The sequence below is a fragment of the Camelus bactrianus genome, chromosome 3 (assembly GCF_048773025.1).
Source record: "Camelus bactrianus isolate YW-2024 breed Bactrian camel chromosome 3, ASM4877302v1, whole genome shotgun sequence".
Classification (NCBI taxonomy): Eukaryota; Metazoa; Chordata; class Mammalia; order Artiodactyla; family Camelidae; genus Camelus; species Camelus bactrianus.
Genome location: NC_133541.1, coordinates 41655640 through 41682890, shown reverse-complemented (window position 1 = coordinate 41682890; position 27251 = coordinate 41655640). Strand labels below are relative to the sequence as shown.

Below are 27251 nucleotides of genomic sequence, written 5' to 3'. Positions count from 1 at the left end.
GTTGGTAGATATTAGGAATAATGTTCATTTGGTCTTCTGAGCTTTCTGGGCAGACGTGGTGCCACATGAGTTTTGATGTGTATTATTTTCATTATAAGGCATTTAAAAGTGTATTCTAATTTCTTTTGTAGTTTCTTGTGTCTACGAGGTATGGAAGTGTATTTTAAAATTTGTAAAAATAGAGGGATTATTTAATGTCTTGAAGCCTAAGGTTCTTTATCTTTAAAATATAATCAAGTTGTGGGGAGGACTAAAGAGCTAAAGTAACCAATATGCTTACACACACACACACACACACACACACACACACACACACACACACACACACACACACACACACTCTTATATGCTCCAAGAATCTAAGGTAGAAAACTTAGCTTACCTACTTATAAATAGTTTGAGCTGGGAAAAAACCCAATTTCCATTCACAGCATATATGAAACACCCACAGTATTTATATTTTACAGATTCACTCTATGGAAATTTTCTGACGAACGCTTTTAGCTATTCTTTTTCAGGGCTCACTCTTCTGCTGATTTTATTGTATAGTAAAGGCCATGAGGAAGTCTGATTTCTAGTCTTTATTTATGTGACTTTATATCCTAGAGTCTAAAATATACAATTTTGCTGTTTAAAAAGTAAGATGCATCTACGTTCTTAGGTATATTTAATGTAATATTATTTTAACTCACAAAACTTTGATAAATTAATGTTGTAACTGAACATTTGTTGGTGTCTTGTGATTAAGAAAATATAATTTTTTTTGGTTTTGTTGATTTTGACCCGCCAAGTTGATTTTGTGACCGTTAAGTTTGTCATAATCCGTATCTTGGAAAATGCTGACTTACATATGTCATAATTCATTTCCTGGGACTGGCAGATTGCTATATAGAGTTCCTGAGCTAGGAATGTGGACGGATGGTTATCAGGCATATATTCAGTGATACCCCACGACCAGTCTTGGTGCTTTAAGGTGGCTTGTCCTTGGCCTCTCTCTGCTTTTCTCTTGGTTACTCCCTCCTACCACCTTCTTCCATCTCATGCCCCCTGCTCTTATAAGAGCCCCATTATGGATGTTATTCAGCAATTATAGTTTTACTTATAAAACCTACCTATATTATTTACTTTTTTTTCCTATTGTGTGCTGTTTATTATTTTTAGTAGCTTTAATTACACATACCAATTAGAATCCTCATCTCTTAAAAACCTTAATCTCTAGTGAATGTTTTAGGATCTTATTTTGTTAGGGAATAACCTGCATGTTTAACTATTCAATAAATTTCCATCCTTTAACTTAATTTAGCACAACTCTAAAATTTCAAGTTACCATATACCTGGAGAGATCATTTTTAGGTAGAAAGTCCTAAAACATAATTATTTCTAAAGGGTTCACCCAAAAGCTTAAGAAATGCTTATTTTCATTTAATTAGCTTATAATTTCATCAGACCAAGTTAATTTTTTTCTTTCTGCTGACAAACTGCAACAGAAACAATATGAACTTACTGACCTTCAGTAAACCTAGGTATAATAAAAGACGTGGCTGTATTGATTATACCAACAAGCTTAAACTAGCTTTAATATCACATATCAATTCAACATTGAATATTCCTTAGATCACATGAGCCTGAAATTTGTCTGTCGAGCTTCTTTTATACTTAGAAGTATTCAGAGGTTTATGGCATGCTCACAGGGATGAGCAATTCAAATGGTTCTGAGTTGTTTCAAATACTTTTCTTCAGGACTGTCTCATGTACCATCTCCCCAAAGCTGGAGGAGCTATTCCATGCAGGGTAGGGTGCTACCAACTACCAGGGCTTTGTCTGGTTGGTCCAACTTCACCTGAACATTTTGGTGGAGATGTTTGGTAGAGTAACCTGTTTCTCAAGGGTTTTTTTTTTTTTTTAAACTTTCAATCAAGTTTTCCCAGAATGTTTAATTGCCACTTGGAAAAAAATTTACCCAGGTAATTCTAATGTGCAGCCAGGTTTGAAAGCCTCTGGGAAGTTCCATTTTCCCTTCCAGGACTTTCTTAGCCAGCCTCTTCCCTCAAATAACTCTACCCCGTATGATCAAATGAAGAAAAATTGCTTTTTATTCTGCACTTGGAGACAAGGTTTAAATTGCAACCCCCTGAGAGGTCCTCAAAAAGTTAAACGTAAACTTACCATTGAACAAGCAGTTCTACTCCTAGTTATATACCAAACGAACTGAAAAGTGTTCAAACAAAAACGTGTACACAATGTGATGTTGTCATTTGTTATAAGAAATATGTATTTGGTTTTCATCCCATTTGTGTCAAGGAGCTCCTAAAACTTTTGAAATTTCTTAAATGATGAACGAGGTAAATGTGGCTTTTGCTATGTTACTACAGTGAATTTCGTAAAGCATCTGAGGAGGCTGAGGAGTGGGGCTGGAGGTGGAACAGTAGCCAGTGGGCAGTAATTTACACAATCATGTCTGCATAATGGAGCCTCCATAAAAGCCCACAATGGGAGGGTTTGGAGAGCTTCCAGGTTGGTGAGCACACGGAGGTTTGGGGAGAGCGGTGTGCTAGGAGAGGGCATGGGAGCTCCTGCCCCTCCCCCATCCCTTGTCCTACATGTCTTTTCCATCTGGCTGTTCCTAAGTTATGTTCTAATATAATAAGCAGATCATCTAGTGAGTAAAATGCCTCTTTGAGTTCTGTGAACCACTCTAGCAAATTAATTGAACTCAAGGAGGGGGTCATTGGAACTGTTCATCTGTAGTCAGAAGCACAGGTGACAACCTGGACTTGAGATTGGTATCTAAAGTGGTGGAGAGTGATCTTGTAGGACTGAACCCTTAACCTGTGGAATCTGATGACATCTCCAGGTAGGTAGTGTCAGAATTGAGGTTGAATTATAGGACAACCAACTGGTGGAGAATCGCTTGGTGGTATAGGGGAAAAACACACACACAGCAGAATTGGGCACAGAACCCTTACGTTCTAACAGCTTTACTCACAGTAGCCAACAGGTGGAAACAATTCCAATGTCTGATGAACAGATAAACACATGTAGTATAGCCATACAATGGAATAGGATTCAGCCACAAAAAGGAATGGAGTGATGCATGCTATAACATGGATGAACCCTGAAAACATGATGCTAAGTGAAAGAAGCCAAACACCAAAGGTCACACAGCATATGATTCCATTTTGTAAAATATCCAGAATAGATAAATCCATAGAGATGAAAACAGATGAATGGTTTCCAGGGGGAAATGGTGAATGACTTCTTAAAGAGTACAGAATTCTGTTTTGGGGTGATGAAAATGTTTTTGGATCTAGATAGAGGTGATGTTTGTGTAACACTGTAGATGTACTCAAGGGGACTGAATTGTACATGTTAAAATGGTTAATTTTAGGTTAAATGAATTTTATCTCAATTTAAAAGAATGAAGCAAACAAACCAAGATAAACAAGATAGTACTGGAAAATCTGCATAGAGATGCCATTGACCACTAATGCAATCTTTCTCATTTACTGCCAAGAAAACAAAAACAAAAACAAGATTACACTGTATAGCACAGGGAAGTGTGTACAAGATCTTGTGGTAGCGCACAGTGAAAAAAAAAGTGACAATAAATATATGTATGTTCATGTATGACTGAAAAATTGTGTTCTTCACTAGAATTTGACACAACATTGTAAAATGACTATAATTCAATAAAAAAATGTTAAAAAAAAATCCCCAAACCTCAGGAGAGGTAAATAGTGGGTTAGAGGAGGATTTACCTGAAACGACTGAAGCTTTAGTCAGAGTCCCTTGTTTGGGTGGTCCCATTTCAAGTTCCTGTTTGGGGCTCTTGCACTGTCTTTGAAACTAAGGTACTACATCTATAAAACCTCAGAGAGTTGTGAGGACTGAGCTGATATAATAAAGTCCTAGTTTTTGTAAAACTTACAAAAATAACATTTCAAATTTCAATTACTTGAGCCTACCCTTTCTACTTAGAGTTTTAGGTCATATTTCTCTTTGGGTTATGGTGGTAAAGTGGCCACAGGCACTTTTGGAATCAAGCTGACAGGAGGTTGAATTGGACAAACAATCAGTTTGGGTTATGTGTGAGATGATATGTTACATTTATAAAAACTTGGTGTGATAGCTGTATAGACAAAGAGATTGGATCCAGTTTAAATGACTGTGCTGCCCCTTTTCACATCAAAGAATGGTGGACTACTAGGCAGGTTGGGTGTAGCTCAGTGGTGGAATGCATACTTAGCATGCACAAGGTCCTGAGTTCAATCCCAAGCACCTCCATTAAAAGAAAAAAGAAAGAAATTTTTTTTTAAAAAAGAAGGAGGGTATAGCTCAGTGGTAGGATGCTTGCTTAGCATGTACAAGGTCTTGGATTCAAGCCCCAGTACCTCCATTAAAAAAAAATAAATAAATGAATAAATAAAACCTAATTCTGCCTGTCTCCCCACCAAGGGAAGTCTAAAAAAAAGTTTCAGCAAGAATGGTGAACTACTGACAATGAAGGCCACACCTGCCTCTCCAATCTGCCTGTCTGGCTGGCAGGGAAGGAAAACTTGCATGTTGATGAAGGAGGAACCTTGGTGGATCGGCAGTGAAATCTAGAGTAAAAAGCAGCCTGGTCCAAGGTGTCCTACAGGCTGTAAAATGCAGTTTAATGAGGGTGCCATTTTTTTTTGTTGTTGTTGTTGTTCAAATGATTTTAATTATTGGAAAGCACAACTTTCAAATATGCAAATAAAAATTTTAAAACCAGAAAAAGAAATTTTTGTTCAACAACAACAACAAAAAAAACCGTATTTAATCACACATAATCAAACTTAGTAATGGAACACATAGTGGAGGAGGAGTTGTTTTTAGCTCTAAGGGAAAACCCACAGATATGCCTGCTATGTCTATAATGTGTGTATTTATCCTGTAGAAGTACTGGGTCAGGGCAGCTGCTCAACAATGCAGTTGGGAAGCACAGTTTCATGTATTCTTACAGCTGCACTATTGTATCTGTAGGGGTGGAAGCATAAACAGAATCATGAGAAGCATTAAGAACGAGGTCGGACCCAGTGATATCTAGGTCCTAATCCTGGGAACTGTGAATATTACCTTACGTGACAAAGGAGACTGTAGATGTGATTCAAAGTATTGAGATGGGGAGATTATCTGGGTATGTCTGTACAGCTATCACACTGTCTAAAAGCAATCACAAGTGTCCCTGTGAGAAGGAGAGAGGAAGATTTGACACACAAAAAAAGGCAAAGTGACCACTGAAGCAAGATGCTCCAAGATGCTGATTTGAAGATGGAGGAAAAGTCCCACAGGCCAAGGAATGCTGGAAAGGCAAGAAAACATTCTCTCTTACAGCCACTGGAGTGAGTGTGGCCTGCTGACACCTTGAATTTGGATCAGTGAAACTGACTTTACATTTCTGACCTCCAGATCTGTAAGAGAATAAATATGTGTTGTGTTAAGCCACCAAGTATGTGGTAATTTGTTACAGCAGCCATAGAAAACTAACACAGATAGAGAGCTAAGTTACTGCTAGCTGTACTGTGTCAAAACGGCTTCCAGTAATATTCTTGCTACCCACGTGTCAATCCACCCAACACAGTGACAGGAAAGGACAGAGGCAGACTTTTATCATGATGGAAATGTTTCATGTGGAGTCTTAACACCAGAAGCGTATATGTCCAGTAGTAAGATTTGAAATGTAGAGAACCAAAAGTTAGTCTGGGAGAACTATTCCAATTACCAGGCTTATGAAATTGTTTTCATTGATTTCTAGTCAAAGTGAAAATTCTGACAGTAATATATTTGATAACACCTCCTGTCAGTTGCAAATGCGTTTCTTCTTTTTTGTTGGGAATGTGCAAAATAGAACTTACCAGAATTTCCGTGTAAGACCCAAACCTGTTGCCATTCTACAAACAGTGTGTGTGTGAAGTCATGTGCTTTTCGCCTCCCAGTGTGTTGGATTATTTTAGCATTTCAGATGCACCTTGTCCTGCAAAAATCCTGGGATTCCAGATGAAATGCACACCCTGTTGCCAGCTGCAGTAAAGCAACCAGAAGAGGGATGTGTTCAAGTGACCAAACTCCTAACATTCACTAGTAAGTCAATGTGTGCAGTGTGTGGGAGTTATATAACAGTAAGTACTATGAGTAAATGTGGAGCTCAGTACAAGATAGCAGCACTTGAAAAATGCATTTGGATTGCTCTTGGGCAGGGGTTGGCAAACTATGGCCCAGGGACCAAATCCAGCTTGCTGCCTTACTTGTCAGTAAGTTTTACTTGGAACACAGTCATGCCCATTTATTTACATAGTGTCTATGGCTATTTTAGTGCTAGAAAAGCAGAGTTGTGTAGCTGAGACAGACTGTCAGGCCCCCTGTGCCAAAAGTGTTTGACCCTTCATTACAGAGCTTCCCAAGTCCTGCTGTCATATGCCTTGATTTCAGGTAAGTTACGTTGTATACATTATATGATGTATTACATGTTAATCACATAAGTTATCTTAAAGAATCGCTTACTATACCAAAATATAGATATGAAAGCTGTATTCCTAGGGAAGCCAAGAACAAAAATTAAAAAAAAAAAAAAAAGAAAGCTGGCAGAAGCTTTAGAATATCAAAACCTCTCTTATTTGTGTCACAAGATAAATGCAAAGCCCTGATGCTCAAAATCCTGAGGATTAGGAAAAGAATCAAGATAACCAAGGATCATAGTTAATAAAAATGGAGACAGAAGACATAAAGATATTTATGAGGACTGGGACCTTCTCAAGCAGGAAGCGATAAAGCAGCAGGAAGGTGAACGTGACAGTCAAGAAAAACTCACTTGACATCAGCAGACGGGCATGAAGATGAGCCACGGCCGCGTTATGACCAGGTCATTGCTTCTGATAAATGCTCTCATCTTTCGTCATGACTTGCTATGGTGAGCACTCCCTCATCCCACAATGTTTAATGACTTTTTTCAGAATCACGATCCCATAATATTTATGAAGAACCAAATGGAACATGAATGGACAAAAGAGATGATGCTTCTTTATTAGATATTTTGGGGAAAAAAATCATTGTCATATGACAAGGCAACCAAAGATAATTCAGCTAAAACTATAGGAAAACGAGTATCCTTGGAGCGTGTCAGGCAGCTAATTAATAAAAACGTTGTCTATTTTTTTCTGGATTTTGTAACACTTGTGATCTTTATCACTTTTTAAAAGCTCACAGAAAAAAAAATGTGACAATGAATATATATATATGTTCATGTGTAACTGAAAAATTGTGCTCTACATGGAATTTGACACAACATTGTAAAATGATAAATAAATAAATAAAATAAAAGTTTGTACTTTGTTGTAATTTCCTTTTTATTTTAAATAAATATTTACTTTGTATTTAATATTTTGTATCTGTAATAGCATTTAATATTCTGTATCAAATATTCTGTATATACTTTTATATTCATGTTATAAAGATACATATTTATGTTTTAAAATTTTATTCATTTTATATTTATGTACATTTGATGTGACTGATGAAGGCTAAGTGCCTAGTTTCCTTTTTATTTTGTAGGTAGAAGACTTTCATTCACTGAACCTCTGCCATTTTACATACATAGTCAAATAAGTGAGGTGAAATTTGAGGGAACAAAATTAAATTTTAAAAATCCTTTAGCAACATGTAGCTCATTCAAGTAATTCATTCAAGTAAACAGATATTGCTTAAGCAATTTTCAAAGCGTTGATAAGATGTCGTCAACATGATTTAAATGTGAGATTAGCTAATATAAGTAGCAATTAGAATTAGAGCTCGTACATTTGGAGTTATGATGGAAAGCTCTTATGGATACTCTTTTATTGCCCATAAAAAGAAATACAAGAAACAAAAAGGAATTGTGTTTGCCTGTATTTTTCCTGAGGTGTGTTGCTTTGCAAGATCCTCAGGGAGCAAAAGGATAGATGAGTTATATGAAGGAAGACTATATAGAGGATTTAATTATTTCAAAATTGCCTATTTTTTTTGAAACCAGGAATAACTACAGAGGCCTTTATTTAAAAAAAAAAAAAGGAATGTCTATTTTACCTAGGGAAAATGGCAATAAATATAGCATATGACTATAATAAGTAATTTTGTAACCTCATTCCAAGGTCTTCATTCTGAAGAGTCAGATTATTTTTTAATTCCCATCTGGCCTCTGATTTGTTGTTTGGTTCCCTAAAGCGTAGTAGCACTGAGACCCTGCAGGGACCGAGCTCCCAGGCATATCGGATGGTCCTTTTGGCCACCTCACTTCAGCATTCAGCATCAAAAATTCACTTCCATTGCCAAATTTGCTTAGATTTCACCCACGTTTGCCTTTGCCATCTCAGACTCCCAGAATGCCGGAGACTCAAAGACCCTCAGAGACCATCTCCTTCACACCCTCATTTTACAGATGAGGAGGGAGGCCCAGGGTGGTGGAGGTGCCTTCTGATGCTCTGGCCTTTATTTGTAGAGGTGGAACCAAAAAGAACCCTGTGGCATTTCCCATCACACTTTCATGCTTATTATCTTTTATGAGCTGGGCTGTAACGTGGATTTAGAATCATTACACATGAAACCACACTTATAAAGCTCACCCTTCAGGGCCTCTGATGAAACAGTTAGCCTATTATAAAACAGCTGAGAAAAAATCATCCACAATTCTCTCAGATGTTTCTCAAAACAATTTTTATTAAAAGCAAATAAAATGAGACAGAGACAGCCAGACCCACTTTTTCAAATAAGGATTTATGTGATTTATTGGGTTTAATTCTCAGTTTTATTTTAGCCCCACTTTGGTACATTTCATAGAGGATAGTGGCAGAGTGAAAGCCACTTTTAAAAGGCAAATTTTCAAAACAGCTTTATTAAACAGCTCACATTTAAATTTAAAGTGTACAGTTCACTTTTTTTAAAGTGTATTCACAGAATTGTGCAAACACCACCACAGTCTAATTGTAGAACACATTCATCACCCCGCAAAGAAACCCCATATCTATTAGCAGTCACTCCCCGTTCCTACCCACCCCCTTCCCCCAGCTGGAGACAACCACTAATGAACTTTCTGTAGGTATAGATTTGTCTGTTCTGGACATTTCATACAAATGGGCTCATACAATATGTGGTCTTTTATGACTCGCTCTGGTTTCTTTCACTCAGTATAACACTTTCACATTTCATCCGTGTTACGGCATATGTAAATACGTCATTCCCTTTTATGGCTAAATAATATTCCATTGTATGCATAGATCACATTTTATTCATATATTCTTCAGTTGGTGACTATTTGGCCAGTTTCTACCTTTTGGCTATTATGAATAATGCTGCTATGAACATTTGTGAACAGGTTTTTGTGTGGCGTATGTTTTCACTTCCCTTGGGTATTTACCTAAAAGTGGAACTGCTGGATCCCATGGTAACTGTACATTTAACATTTTGAGGAGCTGCCAGACTGCTTTCCAAAGTGACTGCACTGTTTTACAGTCTCACCAGCAGTGCATGAAGGTTCCAATTTCTCCACATCTCAAAAACAAATTTTACACTTTTAATTGGCAAACATTCAGTTATTTATGGAGCATCTCCCAGGTGAAAAGTTCTTTTGAGATGCTGTAATTTTTGAAATATTATCAATTCACTTGTGGAAAAACAGAACTTTTCAAAAGATTTCTTCCTGAAGGGAACTACGTCAGTCAGTTCCCAGTGAGGAGACAGAAATTACACCAGAAACTTGAACAGAGAAAATTTAACATAAAGAATGGTTAACTGGTAAAATATAATCAACTAAAAAAGGGGTAAATTAAATGCAAAAGAACACAGGAGTAGCAAATGTAGGGAGCAAATACCCTTCCAGGGCCTAGGAAGAATACTCAAGGAAGGAATAAATTTGAGGAAGGGTCGCCCTGCCCTCAAGGCTGAGATCCAGACTTTGTTGGAGAGGGAGAGGCTATAGCCAGGGGTGGTGAGAAGTGAGCTGTGAGAGTGCCTACTAGGATCTGGCAAAACCTCTGGGAAGGTAGGTCCCATTGGCATGGTCCCCACCATGTACTGTTGGCAAGCAAGCTGCCTACTGGGCTGAAAGTGAAACTCAGTAAGAAGCCCTTACTGGGAGCTGGTGACACTCCCTGGTGGGGGGTGCCACTGGGTCTCTCACATACCACTGGTGGCATGCTACAGGAGCAAGAAGGACCAGGAAGAATGAAGAAGGAAGGTTCCTTCCTCTGCTATACCTTACAGCACCCCTCCAGCACTCTACCAGCAAAACATACCAGCTGGCAAAGAAGTGTTTGCAAAGTCCAGATTAGGGCGAAGAAAGGTGGATTTGGAGTTGAGAGGCGATAAACCAATAACTGGCAGTCAACTCCTGTGGCTACTTATTGTCCACACGCATCCTGTTACACATATTATTGGAATTTTCGTGTAACACACAAAGCTAACTCTATTCCCAAAGAAGTGCAGATGTTTTCCTCCGTCCCCGCTAATGAGGAGACACATTTTGAACAGTCATTTATATCCTCTGATAGTGGTGTTACTTACTCTTCACATTTGGTCACAGTCCCATCGAATATTCTCTTCCTAAAGGCTAAATTGCATAGTCTGCATTCAGCAACTTACATGTAAAATAATGAAGGGAAGAAAGAGAGGAAAAAAAGAATATGGTTAATATGAACAAATACATTCATACACATAATATACAAAGATAAAATATGTAAAAAGACTGCAGTTCTCATTTCTGTAACTGACAAAGAGGCCGTAGTTGATACCTATGGCTTCCTCCTTCTACTTTCTATTCCACAGCCCTCTTGCCCTTAGATGGTCAGGGTTCTATACTGGTGGAGTGACTCAAATCTTCATTTCCAAGGGTCTGAATTCTCAATAATCCTGCCTTTAAAATTTTTTTGATTCCTAGTTCCATTAACCTTTACTATTTGTGCTCCCAAAGGATCCCCTGCATTTCAGACATGGTCCTCCCTGCCTCCATTGTGCAGGAGCACCCCAAAGTCCCCTTGGTAACCAGAATCAATCACTCCAGCCAAGAGTTACCCCTCTTGCTGTCTATTGGTTTAGTGGCATAAAGAGTACAGCATGGCCTGGTGGCATTCTCATCCTACCATTTAATGGAATCATTTTCTGTCCCTTGGTGGAAGTATTGCCTCATGAGAACTAAGACCTCCAAGCCAGCAGTGCTCAGAGTTGCTGGGAAGGGAAGCAAAAATTCTGCAAATAGATTCTCAATATTTACATAGTGAGAATAGCCACTTTTATTTCCACACTTGTATTCCCAGATTCCTGTATTATGGCTATGAAGGAGAGAGCACCGTATAAAGTCTCTGATTCAAGGCATGTACTTTATTCTATAAAACAGCACGCCATGTTTTCAGAGCCTTGTCTTCCAATTGGTGCTGTAACTGAGTCTTCAGTAAGCCACTCGACATTTCAATAGCCCAGTTGTTTCTGGGTGATGGGATGTGCAATAAAACAATTCTATTAGTCAAGCCTAAGCCCATTGCTGTGCTTTGTTTGCTATGAAATCAGTCCCTTGATCAGAAGCAATGCTGTGTGGAATATTATGATGATGGATGGGCATTCTTCGAGTCCGTGGATGGTGGTTCTGGCAGAGGCATTAGGGGCAGAAGGACTAATCCATATCCAGAGTATACATCTAGTACTGTGGGAAGAAATGCAAGAGGTTAACATGATCAAGCTGCCACCAGGTGGCTGGCTGGCTCCCCTGGTATACGGTGCCTTATCAGGGGCTCAGTGTTGGTCTCTGCTGTTGGCCAATTAGAAAATCAGCAGTAGTGGTAGCCGGGTCAGCCTCAGTGAAGAGAAATCTCTGTTGTTGAGACTTTGCAGAGCCTCTGTCCCTGACACTGTGGTTGCTATGCTCATGGGTCCTCTGGGTAGGGGTGGAGTGGCTGGGGAGAAGTCTCATATCAGAAAGCATGATCTTAGAGAGCCTCTTCTGTAGTAAATGCCCTTTAGTTATAAGCATCCATATGCAACACAAACATCTTCATACTGTGCTCATTCTGAGAAGTCTATTCACAGACCTTTTCTCATTCTTTGTTGAAACTCAAGAGAAGTATTTGGCCACTAGGCCTAGAGTTTTTTCCTATTAAATCCTGTTTTCAGATCATCATTAGATCCCTGGAGCCCTTTATGGTAAATGTGTCTATCTGGCCTTTGGTGGTAAATGGCTGCTTGGTGGCTTCTGTTCCCCTGGAATCCCATCATCCCATGAAATCAGGGGTCTCATTTCAATGGCAGCTTCTTTCATGGTCACACTTGGTCTACAAAATGAGCGACCACAGAGCTTTTCAAGGATACAGATGCTCAACCCAGTTAAAGATTTATCAATGACTTAATGAAGGGAATATATTCTGGGCCTTCTTGGGGAATATAATTTGGAGGTAAGTGTACAGATCATACATAATAAATCTCCAACATTCATATCTCCCTTAGCTTTTGTATTCCCCTGCATCTGAGCCTCATTAAATGTAGACCAGTCTTGAGACCAAGTTTCAGTTAACCAGCCACAGAAATTGTTAAATCAACTTCTAGCTGCATAAGCCAACACATTAAATCCAGAATTGCTAGTAGATAGACCCATATCAATGAATTTGATTCAATCTAATTATATTCCATCTTCCTTGTTCTAACACCCTTATAATCTACTTCCACAGGTGTTCTCCAAGTTTATGCCAATATATTTAGCAAAATCTTGTAATTCTTTTGGAGAGTGAGCTATTTCCTTCTATTTTGAGCATGCTGAGAATTAGCCCTCGTTATGGGCCGGGTGGCTTCAAGAGGTAATTGTAGTGGTGGTGGGTCTAGAAGAGAATGACCATGCCTTTTCAAGCCATCTTCCCTAGAGAGATGTTATCATAGGCTTTTCAATAAAAGAAAGGCCAGTGTCCTCAGACAAAGGAGGGCACGCTACTTCTACTGGTAAGGAAGACCCGGGGCACTTGGGGTTTCAGGATTGTCAATTTCATATCAATACAACCAGATGTCCTCATTTCATATTTTAGGGCTCCATCCTTTCCAAATCAGTGCCCTCACTTTTACATGAGAAACACTGAGATTGTGAATTCAACTGATGTTAAAAATTCAACAACCCACACTGTTAAATTTTTTGTTTGATTTTTAGCCATATCAGTCCAGTGGCTACAATAAGCAAGAAAAAGCAAATGTCTCTTGACTTTCTCATGCTATATGATTAAATAATACTTCTTTTGGCCATTTTGATGTCTTATGGTTTAGTGGTAAGAATACTTTCTGGAGGAACACAGGATTCATTAAAAAGTAAAACAACATTCAGTTCTGTCATAACCAATTTGCTTTGTTTTGATTTTTACGTCTTGGTGTTTTTATCTGCAAAATAAACTTTTCCTCCTGACCTCCAAGTCAGGGCATTGTGATTGTGTAAACATGTATAGATATTGTACGTCTTCACAATGCATCGGTTCCATAATGCAATAAAAATAGGTAAGCTCAATGAAATAAAGACCATAAACGTCTCTCTGCTTAGTTGAAAAGTATGCTGTGAAGATTAAGTACTTCCCTCACAGCGAGTATGACTCTCAATCCACAAATATTGGTGTTTTCCCTACATTCCGTCATAATTTCTATTATCAGCCCCCATTCGGCTAGTGTGGTGGAAACAATCTTGGTCAGGCCGGGGTCCGCTTTTCCTTCTCATCCTAGTCCAGGCTCCAGGGAGCGGTGCCCACGTCGAAGATGGTGCTTGCGCCCCGATGCGCCCGATGCACCCGATGCAGCTGCTGGTGAGTGACTGTTCTGCCAGGTGGTCCCGGGTCCTTGAGCCTCCTCAGTTGCTGCTGGGTCATTCCTGGTACCTGCCTGCAAGGCATGTTCATTTCTGGTGGTTCGTCCCACTGTGTTCATGCCACACTTCGGAGGACAGTGTCATCACAGTTTCCTGCTTCTCTGAAGTGCAGAGGGAGCCAGCATCCCTGCGCGACGTCAGGCGTAGTCTCTCTTTTCCTGCAGACTTATCACCCAGGGCCCCTCCTTTTTAGGTCACTCCTCTCCCCAGGCTCTGTTCCCCTCTAGTCCCCTTTTCTTCTGGGTTGGTGGTAGGGTGAGGCACAAAATTGTTTTCCTTTTTCGTTTGTCTCAGATACTTTGTAAAGTCCTCAGTTCATTTTTCTCAGCCTTAAGGGCTTATTTCTCACGCCACCGCCCCCACCCCTGCCCCTATGCAGAAATCAATTCCAAGAAGTCTCATAGGCCTTGTCTACTTTCTGCCTCAATTTACCCTTAATGAGCAAAGAGCTGACATTCTGCTTGTAAAGGGGAGGATAGTAAAAAATGAACAAAACGTCATTATCTCACAACTCTTTTCCCACCTTTTAATAACTATTGATAAATCCTAAAAATTGATGCCTATTTGAAAGTTCACCAAGTAATTAAATTCTAGCAATTATAAATTATACATTTATTACATGACATAATATGTGTATTATGAATGTCAACATCTGTGGCATAGATATACATTGTAACTGCTTCCTTTAAAGCCCTTTCTCTTGAACTTTCGACATTTGAATTGGGTTCAGGATATAGAACAAGCACATCTCTTAAAAGTGTCAGACTTGCTAGATTTCTTTCTCGGCTCCCATGTTAAAAGTAAACACAACATAAAACACCCATGAAATTTTAGACTTTAAGAATATGTTTTATATAGTTTATGTTAAAAAAAATTCCTGAGTTATACAAACTTGTAGATTATAAACAAGTTATGGTCATTTGGGGAGGGGAGGAAAGCAACTGGCAGATTCAAGAATTTATACACAAAGTAGGTGTACACATAAAGTGTAGCCTTCCTGAAACAGCCAGAGTTTCAAGTCTAAACCTCCAGAGTAATTTATTTGAAAACTCTTCAAATATCATGCAGGAAGATATTCAGAATATGCAAAATGATCCAATCTGGTTTGATTATCTTGAATTGGCAGACAGGTCGAGAATTTACAAAAGCCAAAACAGGAGGAAGTGAAGTGCATTCACTGTGAACGTGGCCTTTTCCCATTTAAAAAAATGATGATAGTTTCTGCTATTTTGAGAACTGTGGAGTGGGAGAAGCAGATCAATCTTCCATACTTTGAAAACAGGATTTTCCTGGCCCCACATCTCCCTCCCTACTTGCCCCTACATCTCCCTCCCTACTCACCCCCAATTCTTTAAAAAGGAAGAAAAAAAAATCCCTTCCTACCTCTCTTCCAGAACAATTTCATAATTGTATTTGCCGAACATTTAAGCACGGATGTAATAAGCTGTGCAAATAACTTACTCTGTGGTGGCATGAAATGACTGTGTTTTCTAACGCTTGTTTGTTCCCCATCTTTATTCTCCATCCCTGCTAGTTGAGGGTAGCGAGAGGGTTCTGTGTGGATGTCTGAGTTCCCCTTTCTCCAGGAGAGAGTTAAGAGGCTTTTGTTGTTCTGCCTGTGCTCCTGGAGCTGCTGCACTGGACTCATGCTGGAGGAGAACTGGAAAGTTGAAGGGGAGAGACTGCACCACGGAGGATGTTAGAATACTGGGATTCGTGAGAGACCCTGGCTTCAGAGTTGGGGCAAAGACTTCAGTGGTGGGGTGGATCCTGCGAATCATGGAATAAACCAGTTTGGTTGCATAATGTACTCCAAGATTCTGCAATTGAGATAGAGGACCAGACCAGAGACCCTTCTCAAAATGGATTACAAAGCCCCAGTGTTCTTGTTTTGGTGGGTGGAAGTATATGGGGGCCTGAACATGACTGAGATTAAATTTCCTGTCAGTCCTAGTGGGAGAAATCTCATCCACTTGGAATTAGATTTGGAAAAGTCAAGAAATATGACATTTCCTGGACCTGGGAGTTGTGGAACAAATCTATACCCATTACATTTGTTTCAGAAGCATAAGCAGTAGATCCTGCCTTCTCACTTTATTTACTCTACACGTGTAACCAATGCAAGGCCATGCCAGCTTCCCTGTTGGGCCAGAAGATTAGGTTCTATAAAGAGTTAAGGAATGTCAACAATTTAACACAAGAAATGTTTACTAACTACTTTGTTAGCCTAGTAGGTACTACCTGCTAGGTACTATGAGTATGAGGAAAAATGTGTGATATCTGCCCTTGAGGAAGAAAGAACAACCTAAAGCACTTATAAATTAAATCTATAAAGTATTAATGACATCAATAAAAAATCTGTATTACTGGTGTGGCCAGGGCTGGGGCCGGGAGGTCCATCTCAGAAAGCAGTGCAAAACCATGTCTTCACTCATGTTTCATGAGGAGGAAGGGACATCTTTAGACTCAAGAATTGTTTTTGTTTTTGTTTTCTCCAGGCAGTGGTAATTAGGTTTACTTATTTATTTATTTTTTTCATGGAGGTACTGGGGATTGAACCCAGGACCTCGTGCATGCTGGATATTCACTCTACCACTTGAAATATACCCTCCCCATTAGACCCAAGGAATTGGAAGAGAATGGATAGAAATCTTGTTTCTGCTCATCTGCAATGTCAGTTTCCCCGTTATAAAATCTATTCCTATAAAAAGCAGTTTAGTAGACAAGGAATCAGCAAGGTTGTTTATTATGAAAATCTGGAGACTTAGGTACAGATGAGGCCAATATTCTAAAGCTCATGGAATTTGTTAAAATATTACTTAGGAAAAGAAATAGAAGATTGTAACTTGAAGAAAAAATATAAATTACCCTAGGAAGAAAGAGAAATCAGAAATCTGAAAGGCTCCCTTGGAGAAAATCAGATCTGTAGTTCCAACCCAGTCAAACGATATTGGTTGAAAGCGTTCATGTGCTCTGTGCTAGAGAAACAAATGAATATCAGCCTTTCTAAGGACAATGGTAGGAAATAATCCTCTAATTATTTTCAACTAGAAAAAAAATAAATTCAACAGCCCACACCCCTCAACAGCCCACACTGTTCTTCAAGCCACTATCTCAAACCTTTTTCTCCCTCTTTTAGATTTAAATTATAAACTTCTAAAAAATGGCAAAGAGAGATTTTTTTCTGAAAGTTTTGTTAATGAATGGATTCCTTTTGATCGAAGTTCAGTCAGGAGAAAAGATAACAAGAGAAACTTAGTGGACAAGCAAAACAGAGACTACAATGTTTAAGAATTAGCTAGAAATAGTGTGTTTTTTTTTTTAAATTGGAGTATAGTCAGTTATAATGTGTCAATTTCTTGTGTACAGCACAATGTCCTAGTCATGCATATACATGCATATATTTGTTTTCATATTCTTTTTTATTAAAGGTTATTACAAGATATTGAATATAGTTCCCTGTGCTATAGTGTGTTGGTGTCATTTGAATCCAAGACAGCCAGAGCACAACAGCAGGGGGATCTGTGCAGTGCATTTCTCAGCAGAGAATAGAACTCTGCAAAGCCTAGGGCAAGGAGCCTCTAGGAGAGGAGGAACGCATGGAAGGGCCCTCACTGCTGGGAGAGCCTGGTCTAGTCCTGGGACTGCAATTAGTTCCGTGAGACCTCGGGCAAATCATTTACCTCTCTGGGCCTTCACTCCCTCATCTAAAACTGAAGACCCTGGATTAGGCCCTCCCTCAAGTCCTAAGACTTTTAAAACTCAAGAGCAAGCACATATTAATATGGTACCAGGTAGCCTGTGTCCTACACTTTGCAGGTAGGACAGGTATGACTTACGCATGTTTGTCTCTAGTCTAGAAGTTTGCATGTTCACTAAGAAAGAACCAGTTCACTAAGAAAGAATTGGAAGGATTCAGAGCAATAGGATCTATTCTTTGTTACATGGCAACTCTTGGCCAGAAAGTAGAGAAGCTTACTTCAAAACTGCCATCTGGTGTTTGTGTGGGGGCAGGATGCTGGAGAGAGGAGGATGTCCCAGGAGATCAGGTGAGGGGGTTGCTGTGACATCTGAACCAACTGAGGAGGCTTAGAGGCATGAATGATGACTTACTCCTTCATGTGGCCATGATTTTCTCTTGGTTTTCAAAAAGTATGAATTGGATCATTGTTTTGTCCTGTGGAAAAAAGAAAATTAAGTGAAAGTGCTTCCCAACACTAATAGCAACACATATCTCAGGACTAACTACTATTTTTTAGAAAACTGAGAGAAAGAGGCCTTGCTGTATAAAGGATGGAAGATCCACGTATCACCTGGGGAGAGAAGAGGCTGTTATTCTGTCCTATCCACATACACAGTTTTGCTATAAAGATAACAGAAAAGTCAAGCCTTTCAAAAAAAGACTGCATGGGCACTGGAGGTAAGGGTACACATAAGCAAAATCTGAGTTTGTTTCAGCTACGTTGTCCCTATTGAGGTCAGAGGACAGTCAAGAGGGATTGGTGGGCAGAAAGCCAAATGATTGACAGGTGTAGAGTTACAGAAAGAGAGTGATGATCTGTGTCATGAGCTGCTGACATGACTGGGGATTGACCACTGGGTTGAGCAACGTGCGGGGCATCGTGACCTTGATACAAATTTTTCTCTGGTTAGAGTGGGTTGTAAAGAGAACAGACCAAGAAGTAGAGACACCAAGCGAAGACAACTCTTGGAAGATTTGTTAACCATTTGTTATTATACCAAGTGAATTATGAAGGAGAATTTTATGGCCAGAGGAAAGCCTTCTTTGAGCTCTGGTTGTACTTGCTTTGATGCCAGGGAAAGTCAAGGTCATTTGTGATAAAGTCAAAGTCGTTTGTGATACAATTATTCAGGAAAGTGGCTTCCTAGAAAGTTTACACTTTCTTCAAAGGTAGTCAGTTTCTCTCATTTGAGTGTCTCTCCTTTCTATAACAAGCTGGACTGCGATGCAAAAGCAACCTAATGAAAGTTCCTTTCCCTATGAACTTGAAATTTGTATATATTGAGTATACTTAACAAGTGCTGGTTGGCTTGATTTGGTGCTGGGCAGGCTCCCACAAAGAGAGCAATTCAGACTTATTACCTCACCACACTTGACTTTCTAGCATTAGTTTCTTGAGAGTTTCAGGGAGTGTCTGGGAACTCCTCTCGCTCCCCCCTTGCCATGAGGTGACCCTCGTCTTAGAACAAATTGACTTACCGCGTCGGGGGTGGGGGGCAGCAGAATGAAGTCATTGTTTTGCTTCAGTGTCTGCTTTTCTCGAAAGGAGGGAGTCTATATTTTTAGAATTAGCATGTGCTGCTTCAATGTTGTGAACATTCATTTTAAACCTACTATATTTAGTGAAGGTTTAATTATCCAAGTAGGGAAACTAGTTTCAAGCCATCACCTTTCATTCCTAGCTCATCAGAACAGTCCCCTGCAGCTGAGAATGGCAATTTCAGCTACACCTGCTGAGGACAGCGGACAAGAAAAGTTCCACTGCTGGAGTTCAAGGTGAGCAACTGGGGAAGCCAGTCATTGGTTCCTCCCACTCCTGTTCTAGCCCCGCCACTCTCACTGGGACCTTCCTCCTGCAACACACCCTCTGTGGGCAGGTTCTGGTGGTGCTGGGTGTCAGCTCCAGTGCATGGGAAATGTTGTCCCCTCCTACGCAGCAATCATGATTGGATTTTCCAAAATAACACTCAGGTAACAGGATCTCTGTGCCATTTACAAGTACATAAGATGCTGGGGAACTGTGCTCTGGATGAGATTCTTGGATTTGTCGTGGATGCCATTTATTCTTTCCTCCCTTACTTCTTCTGACTGGGTCTTTTCCAAAGCCATGCCTGGGGATGAAGTTGGGCCAGTCAGAGGGCTGGGTTGAGGAGTTCCAGGCTGAGGCAGGCATGGATGAATTTGATGCAAGAAGGTGGCAGGTGGGAGACTGGGAAGGTACCAAGTGGCACAAAAAATGCCCCGAGACACAAACATTATATTTTGCACTTTCATTTACTCATTCAGCAAATATTTATTGACTGGTTGTGGGAAAGCCATGGAGCCTGGCACTACTGGGGAAGGATACAGATGAGTAGAAAAAATTATCCTAATAAATGTATCATTACAAAACGAGAGCTCAGAGAAAGAGGAATGTTTTATGAGTGTGTAACAAAGGGACCTGAGGTGACTGGGTCAGCAAAGGGAGGTGATGCTTGAGCTGAGATCTGCAGAGGAGCCTCCCACATCTCTGTGCATATGCATCACCTGGGGATCTTTTAATGTGGGGTCCTGTTGTGGGTCAGGAATCTGAGGCAGGGCAGGGCCTAAGATTCTGCATCTCTAGCCAGCTCCCACATGATGCTGACGCTGCTGGTCCAAGGATCCCGTTTTGCAGACCATGGACTCTAAGTGGTCCACTCTCTTCCATCCTTAGTTCTCAGCATGTGTGAGGACATTTTTCCCCTTTAAGGCTGCTCTTTATGTTTACTTTAAACTTCATCTTTCCTTCTGTAAATAATGGGGCTTCTATTGTAAAAGGGCAGACTAAAGATATTTCTTCTACCCTTCTCCTAAGAATTTGCCTGGAAAAAAAAGGAGAGAAATATGAATTTACCTTCATGAAAGTTGAACACTAACCCCCAGAAGATAATATATGGGGAGTGCTGCCCATGCAGTAAGGTCAAACACTGGTGCAGAAAGACTCCCAGAGTGGGTGTTTGTGGACGCAGAGCTTAGACGAAGCTGGCAGGAAACTGTTTCCCTAAGTAGACGGCACTCTGAAAGGCAAATCCAATTGCCCCTTCTTTGGAATCACAGGAACAGCATCTACCCGTGATGAGGGTGGGAGGCTGGATTCCTGGACCCTATTTCATCCCACAGAGAAACGGAAAAACCAGAGGTGAGTTAAAAATAAAAACCATGTAGAAATGCCGCCTTTGGTCTGTCTCCTGCTGAGGCAGGGTGCAGGAGAGGCTGAAATGAGTTCTGCTCTCTCGCCGCTAATATCTGTTGGCTGGAGAGGGGTAAAAGCTAAAAGAAGTCACGCATGTAGCCTTGTCATAGTGAGATTCTCCCTGAATCGCTGAGAATTCCTGCTAGCCGGGAACTGCTCACTCCCTCCCCAATAAGTACCACCTCTAACGTCTAGGTAGGAAGCACTTAATTTAATGATGAGCAATAAGAGGCAACCAGCACAGCTCCATACAAAGACAGTACAAGACAAAAGGAGGGAGGGGGCAGGGGGTACATATAGCCGAAAAACACCTTCACAATAACAAGTGAGCCCCAAGATGCTGAAAGTTACGTCCAAGTAAGTGGCTACGAACTAACAGAACTTAGTGGAACAATGAAGAGGCTCAAAGCAGAGCAACTGAGAGCTCAGAGAAACTGACAGGAGCACCACAGAGGAGATGAGCCAAGATCCTCAAGAGCTCAAGAAGGAGGCAGGAGAGAAAAATAAAGCCACCATGGAAATTCAGTCATACTGGTGTAAACACAAAGGAGAATTAAACACTGCTGACATCAGTGAAGATTAGGTGGGCAGGATTAAGAAAAGCAAGCAAAATAAACTAGAAATGAACAAAGTTAGAATGGATTAAAGAGAATATGGAAGACATGGCAGACAAAAGAATTGCAACATATGCCTCATTTGTATCCTCCAAGAGGAAGCCTGGAGATATTCAGTAAAATGCTTTAGAAAATTAAATCAGACTCAACTCTACACATGAAAAGGGCACACTGTAGTCCAGGAAAAACGAATACAGAATGATCAACATTGACACATATCCAGGTAAATTTACCAGCCTTCGAAGACAAATTCTTCTGTCATCTAGGCAAAAAATCAAACTATTGTAAGGGGTGGGGAAATCAAGCTGGTGTTATAACAACAACAACAACAACAAACTACACAGGGATATCAAAAAGCAAGAGAAGGAGTTATAAAATGTGAGTAACAAATTTTGACCAAACATATGACCATAACAATAAATTTAAATTATCTAACTCATCTATTAAAAGAGATTTTCAAATATATAAAAAGAGTGACATCCAATTATGTGGAATAATAAAATAATAATGATAAGATATAATAGTAAGATATACCTGAAACAGTGAAGCCCAGAAAAGGCTGAAGACAAAGATTTGGGTAGAGACATTGCTATGGGCTGAACTGTGTCCCCTCTTCAGATTCGCATGTTGAAGCCCTAACCCCCATGTGATTATATATTGGAGATGATTAAGGGGGCGAATTAAGGTTAAATAAGGTCATAAGGGTGGGGCCCTTCTAAGAACTGGAAGAGACACCAGAGCTTTCTCTTTGCCATGTGAAGACACAGCAAGAAGGCAGCAGTGTCCACGCCAGGAAGAGAGCTCTCACCAGGACCTGACCGTGCTGCCACCTTGGTTTTGGACTTGTCAGCGTTTAGAACTGTGAGAAAGTAGGGCTTTGTTGTTCGAGCCACCCAGTTTATGGTATTTTGTTAGAGCAGCCCAAACTGACTAACAGAAAGGGAGGGGGGAGGGCTGGAAGAAGGGACGGAAAAGCAGCATTTATAACTGTGTGGTGGTGTTCAAAACAAAAAGCATCCAGTTAGGCAAAAAGGGTACTTGATAATAGTAAAGGATGGAGCTCATGATGTAATTTAATGGGATGAATAAATTCTCATGGAAGACATGGTGCCAAAGTTATAGGAAATAGGAATAGACAGGAATGCTTTAATCGTAGGAAACTTCAATCCTTATCTCTTACCTACTGACAGATAAAGTAGAAAAAGCATGTGAAGATACAGATGGCCTAATGGACATAATCACTAAGATAGCTCTTAAACATACAGCAAGCTATTCACTCTGAAAACATATAGTTTCCTTTCAGGTATCAAGGGAGCAGTCACAAAAATTAACTACAAGTTAAACCACAAAGAAAACTGATAAATTCTCCCAAAAAGAAATAGACAATATTCTCTGATGACCATTTTCATAATGGTCATCAGAAAGTAATAATAAAAATAGAAAAAGAAAGCCTTCTTACCTCCTAGACGTTAAAGAACACACGTTAAATAATTATTGAAACTGAAACTGCAGACTACTTAGAAAGCAGCAAAAATTAAAACATGACACATTGGAGACTATGAGATCATGCTGAAGCAGTGCCTAGAGGAAAATTTGTAGCATTAAATACTTATAATTAAGAGTTACATTAAGTGAATTAAGCAAATACCAGAACTTATGAAATAGAGAAAAAAAGTTATAGAATAAAACGTTAACAAAGATAAAAGCAGAAATGAATAAATTTGAAAAAAATTTTAAATGGCAAAACTAAGACCATGAGTTGTGCCTGAATAAAACCTTAAATAAAACTATTTCCTATGGCCATGTTTTGGAAATGATCTTATTTTTATGGTGTAAAATATACATAACATAAATTTGCCATTTTAAAGTGTAAAATTCAGTGGTATTAATTATATTTACAATGTTGTGCAGTCATTGCCACTACCTGTTTCCAAAAGTTTTCATCACCCTGAACAGATGCTCTGTGCCCATCAGGCAATAACTTCCCTTCTTCCCTTGCTCCAGCTCCTAGTCACCTTGAATCTACTTTCTGTTTGCATCAATTTATGTAATCTAGATATTCCATGTAAGTGGAAGCATACAATATTTGTCCATTTTTGTCTGGCTTATTTCACTTAGCATAATTTTTTCAAGGTTCATCCATACTGTAGCATGTGTCAGAACTTCTTTCCATTTTATGTCTGAATAATACTTCTTGCATGTATAACCGCATTTTATTTATTCATTCATCTGTTGATGGACACTTGGATTGCTTCCACCTGCTGGCTATTGTGAATAATGCTGCAACAGGCTTACTTTTGTAAGGGAGAAAGCAGAAATCGATGAAAAAAGACAGCAAGAGCAGAGAAATAATCACAGATAAATTAACAAAGATTGTAGGAGACTTATTTGCTCAACCATAAGCAAATATATTTAAAACCTAGATAAAATATGTAATTTCCAGAAAAGCAAAAGTTCTAAGGCTGGCCCCAGGAGAGCTGGAAAATCTAAAGCACTCAATTACACTTGGAAAAACAGGAAAGTTGTTGAAAGTCTGCCCCTCGCCCTAACTACTTGGTGCCAATGCTTTCACAGGTGAACTCTCTATAACTTTAAACAAGCAATCACTCCATTGCTTTTTAAACTCTTCTAGAAAAAGAAGAAAAGCCTCTGATTTGTTTTTATAAAGTAAAGATTACGTTGCTGCCAAAGTCTGCCATGGAATATCCACAATAAAATGAAAGAAAACCACAGACTAGTGTCTCTTGTGACTATCAGTGCAAAAGTCGTCAATAAAATATTAGCAAACAGAATCCAAGGTGCCAGAAGAAGAAAAATAGAACACGACCAAGTGAGGTTTATTTCAGGATAGCTTAGTATTAGAAAACCTATCAATGTAACTCACCTTAATAATGTATTAAAACATGGGTGTTCATACCCTTGGTTGCTGAAGCTGTTTGCTATAAAAGTAAAATCCATGATGAATTATGGAAAAAAACATAAAACAGAACTCAATTCAAATTGCCTTAATATAACAGATTTAGCTTACCTCAAAAGGTGCAGCCACTGTGGAAAACAGTATGGAGATTCCTCAGAAGACTAGGAATAGAATTACCATATGACCCAGGAATCCCACTCCTGGCCATATATCCAGAAGGAACCCTACTTCAGGATGACACCTGCACCCCAATGTTCATAGCAGCACTATTAACAATAGCCAAGACATGGAAACAGCCTAAATGTCCATCAACAGGTGACTGGATAAAGAAGATGTGGTATATTTATACATGGAATACTATTCAGCCATAAAAACCGACCACATAATGCCATTTGCAGCAACATGGATGTTCCTAGAGAACTGGAGAATGTCATTCTAAGTGGTAAGCCAGAAAGAGAAAGAAAAATACCATATGAGATCACTTATATGTGGAATCTAAAAATAAAACAACAAAACAGAAACAGACTCATAGACATAGAATACAAACTTGTGGTTGCCAAGGGGGTAGGGGGTGGGAAGGGACAGACTGGGATTTCAGAATTGGTAGATACTGACAGGCATATGTAGACTAGATAAACAAGATCATACTGTATAGCACAGGGAAATATATATAAGATCTTGTGGTAGCTCACAGCAAAAAAAAAAGTGACAATGAATATATGTATGTTCACGTATAACTGAAAAATTGTGCTCTACACTGGAATTTGACACAACATTGTAAAATGAATATAACTCAATAAAAAATAATAAATAAATAAATAAATAACAGTTGGAATAAATTAAGTTTACTCAAAAAAAAAAGCTCATGCCTGATAGGTAAACAATTGAAGCGTTCACACTCAGGACAAGAATGTCACTATCATCACATTGGTGAACATTAATCTTGAAGTACTAGCCGACTTTTTAGCTAAGAGAAAATATGAGATGTACAAATGCAAAAGGAGGAGGTAAAATCATCATATTTACAAAGACTATGACTCTGCCTAGAAAACAAGGAAATTAACTGAATGATCACAGCCAATAATAAACAGTAAGAGAACTGAGTAGTGTGGCTTGATACAAAAATCAATAGTTTTATACATAGAAACAATTGGTGCCAAGATACAACTGAAGAAAGGAAAGAAGCTGATTCTAAAGATTTTATGGAAAAATAAGCACACAAGAATAGCCAGGAAAAACCGTGACTCAGGAAAGCAATGAGAAGCATGAGTGATCTGAACACACATTACAAAGCTAAAATAATCATAGCTCTCTGGGGCACAGATAGCTACAACAATGGTACAAAAGAGAATGTTCACTTCTTTTTGTAGATCACAATAAAAAAGTTTGAAAACTCCTACATATGTCATATAAAAGTTTTCCATAAGAATACATGTACATGTGTACTTGGATATGCATAGAACAGCTTTGGACATATTGATGTATTCAAGAAACTGCCACAGTAGTTGAATGGCTGAGAGACAGAGGTGGGGAGGATATTTCACTCTACGTTCTTTTATGACTTGAATTTTGTACCATTTACATTATTATCTCTTCACAAAAGTAACTCATCTTTTCCCCAAGTCCAACATAGGATATGAATAAGGTAAAAAATACTGCAGATGGGTGTGGAATGATTTGCTTGGATCATTCCAATGAGGGCTTTGAATGTCTACTTGCCTGTGTCTGGAAGCTTTCCAGACCTAAGTTCCCCCAAGAGAGACTTCAGGGAATCGTACCAGAGTGGACACATTGACATTAGGTTTTCCCAATTTTTCCCACTCTAGCCTTTCCTCTCTTCATTCAGTCTGCAGTGGGAGGCCAGGGTGTGGCTTGGATGTAGGGGCTTAATCATTAGCGCCATCACCTCCACTCAGCTGACACTGATAAAACCCAAGCAGCCTCGGGATAACACGCAATGCACGTGATAGACATGTGCTTGCAAACACAGCTTTAGGCAAAGTCCATAGCTTCCTCTTCTCAGTAGATTCCTGCTCCACTCCCTTCCTATACAGAAACTCTGGAGTCTGCCACATGCCTGCCTATTTCCCACGTCTCCAAGAGAAAAGGGCTGTCCTCTTTTCTTCTGAGAAAACACCGCAATTTGCCGGTCAGCACGAAGAATGTTCCAAGTGTACTGAACTTCGGTTTCAGATGGCAACTCAAACATGGATGTGTTTATGTTACCCTTTATGAATATTCCCATCATCAAAGCCTTCGGTAAGTAGTAGGGGAAGTGGCTAAGCAGAATAAATTCCAGTCTTGAAGCTTCTTTTTTATCCTGCCCTTTTGGGGAAGAGGCTATAAAAGCTCAGGGTGGTGGCTGAGTCTTGAAAGTCAGGGTCATTATCAAACATTTGCTGAGACTTTAACGAGAACGTATGTCTGTACTAGGTCAATATGCACAGTTGTGCCGGGAAGGAAGGCAGGGTTCTGATACAAGGACTCTCTCTGGAAAATACCCGGCCACCAGTTCTTTGAATTGAAAATGTCGTCCGAGGAGAACTCGGAACATCTTAAGTTGTCAGAGCAAGAGGACACCTCTCAGGGAAGCAGGACTAAAACTTGGGTTTTGACTTGGGAAACACCCAAAAAAGGCCAACCTCCTGTGTGCTCAGCGTGTAATTCTGTCTTAAAACAAATTTTGTTTTCTATTTTTTTTTAAGCTACTGAGCCCTTAAATTTGTTATAACCAACTGAGAAAAAAAATCTCATTTTATCTTCATTCCTAAAATTGTTTAAACACCGGTTATAAATAGAAAAACTTCCTCAAATGAAAAACATTACACGTGGGTTTTACCTTTAAATGTATTTTGTTGACATTTCATCACGGGTTCTGGTAGCAAAAGCTGCCG

The 27251-nt window shown here is 39.5% G+C and overlaps 1 protein-coding gene across 1 annotated transcript in view; it reads left to right on the top strand.

The window, feature by feature from the left end:
• Positions 1-26414: 26414 nt before the first annotated feature.
• PDE4D (phosphodiesterase 4D) overlaps positions 26415-27251 on the top strand; it is a 1348493-nt gene continuing 1347656 nt past the window's right edge. Inside the window, exon 1 of the mRNA XM_010966266.3 lies at positions 26415-26616. The gene's annotated coding sequence lies outside the window, so the exon portion shown is untranslated. The remainder of the gene's footprint in view (positions 26617-27251) is intronic.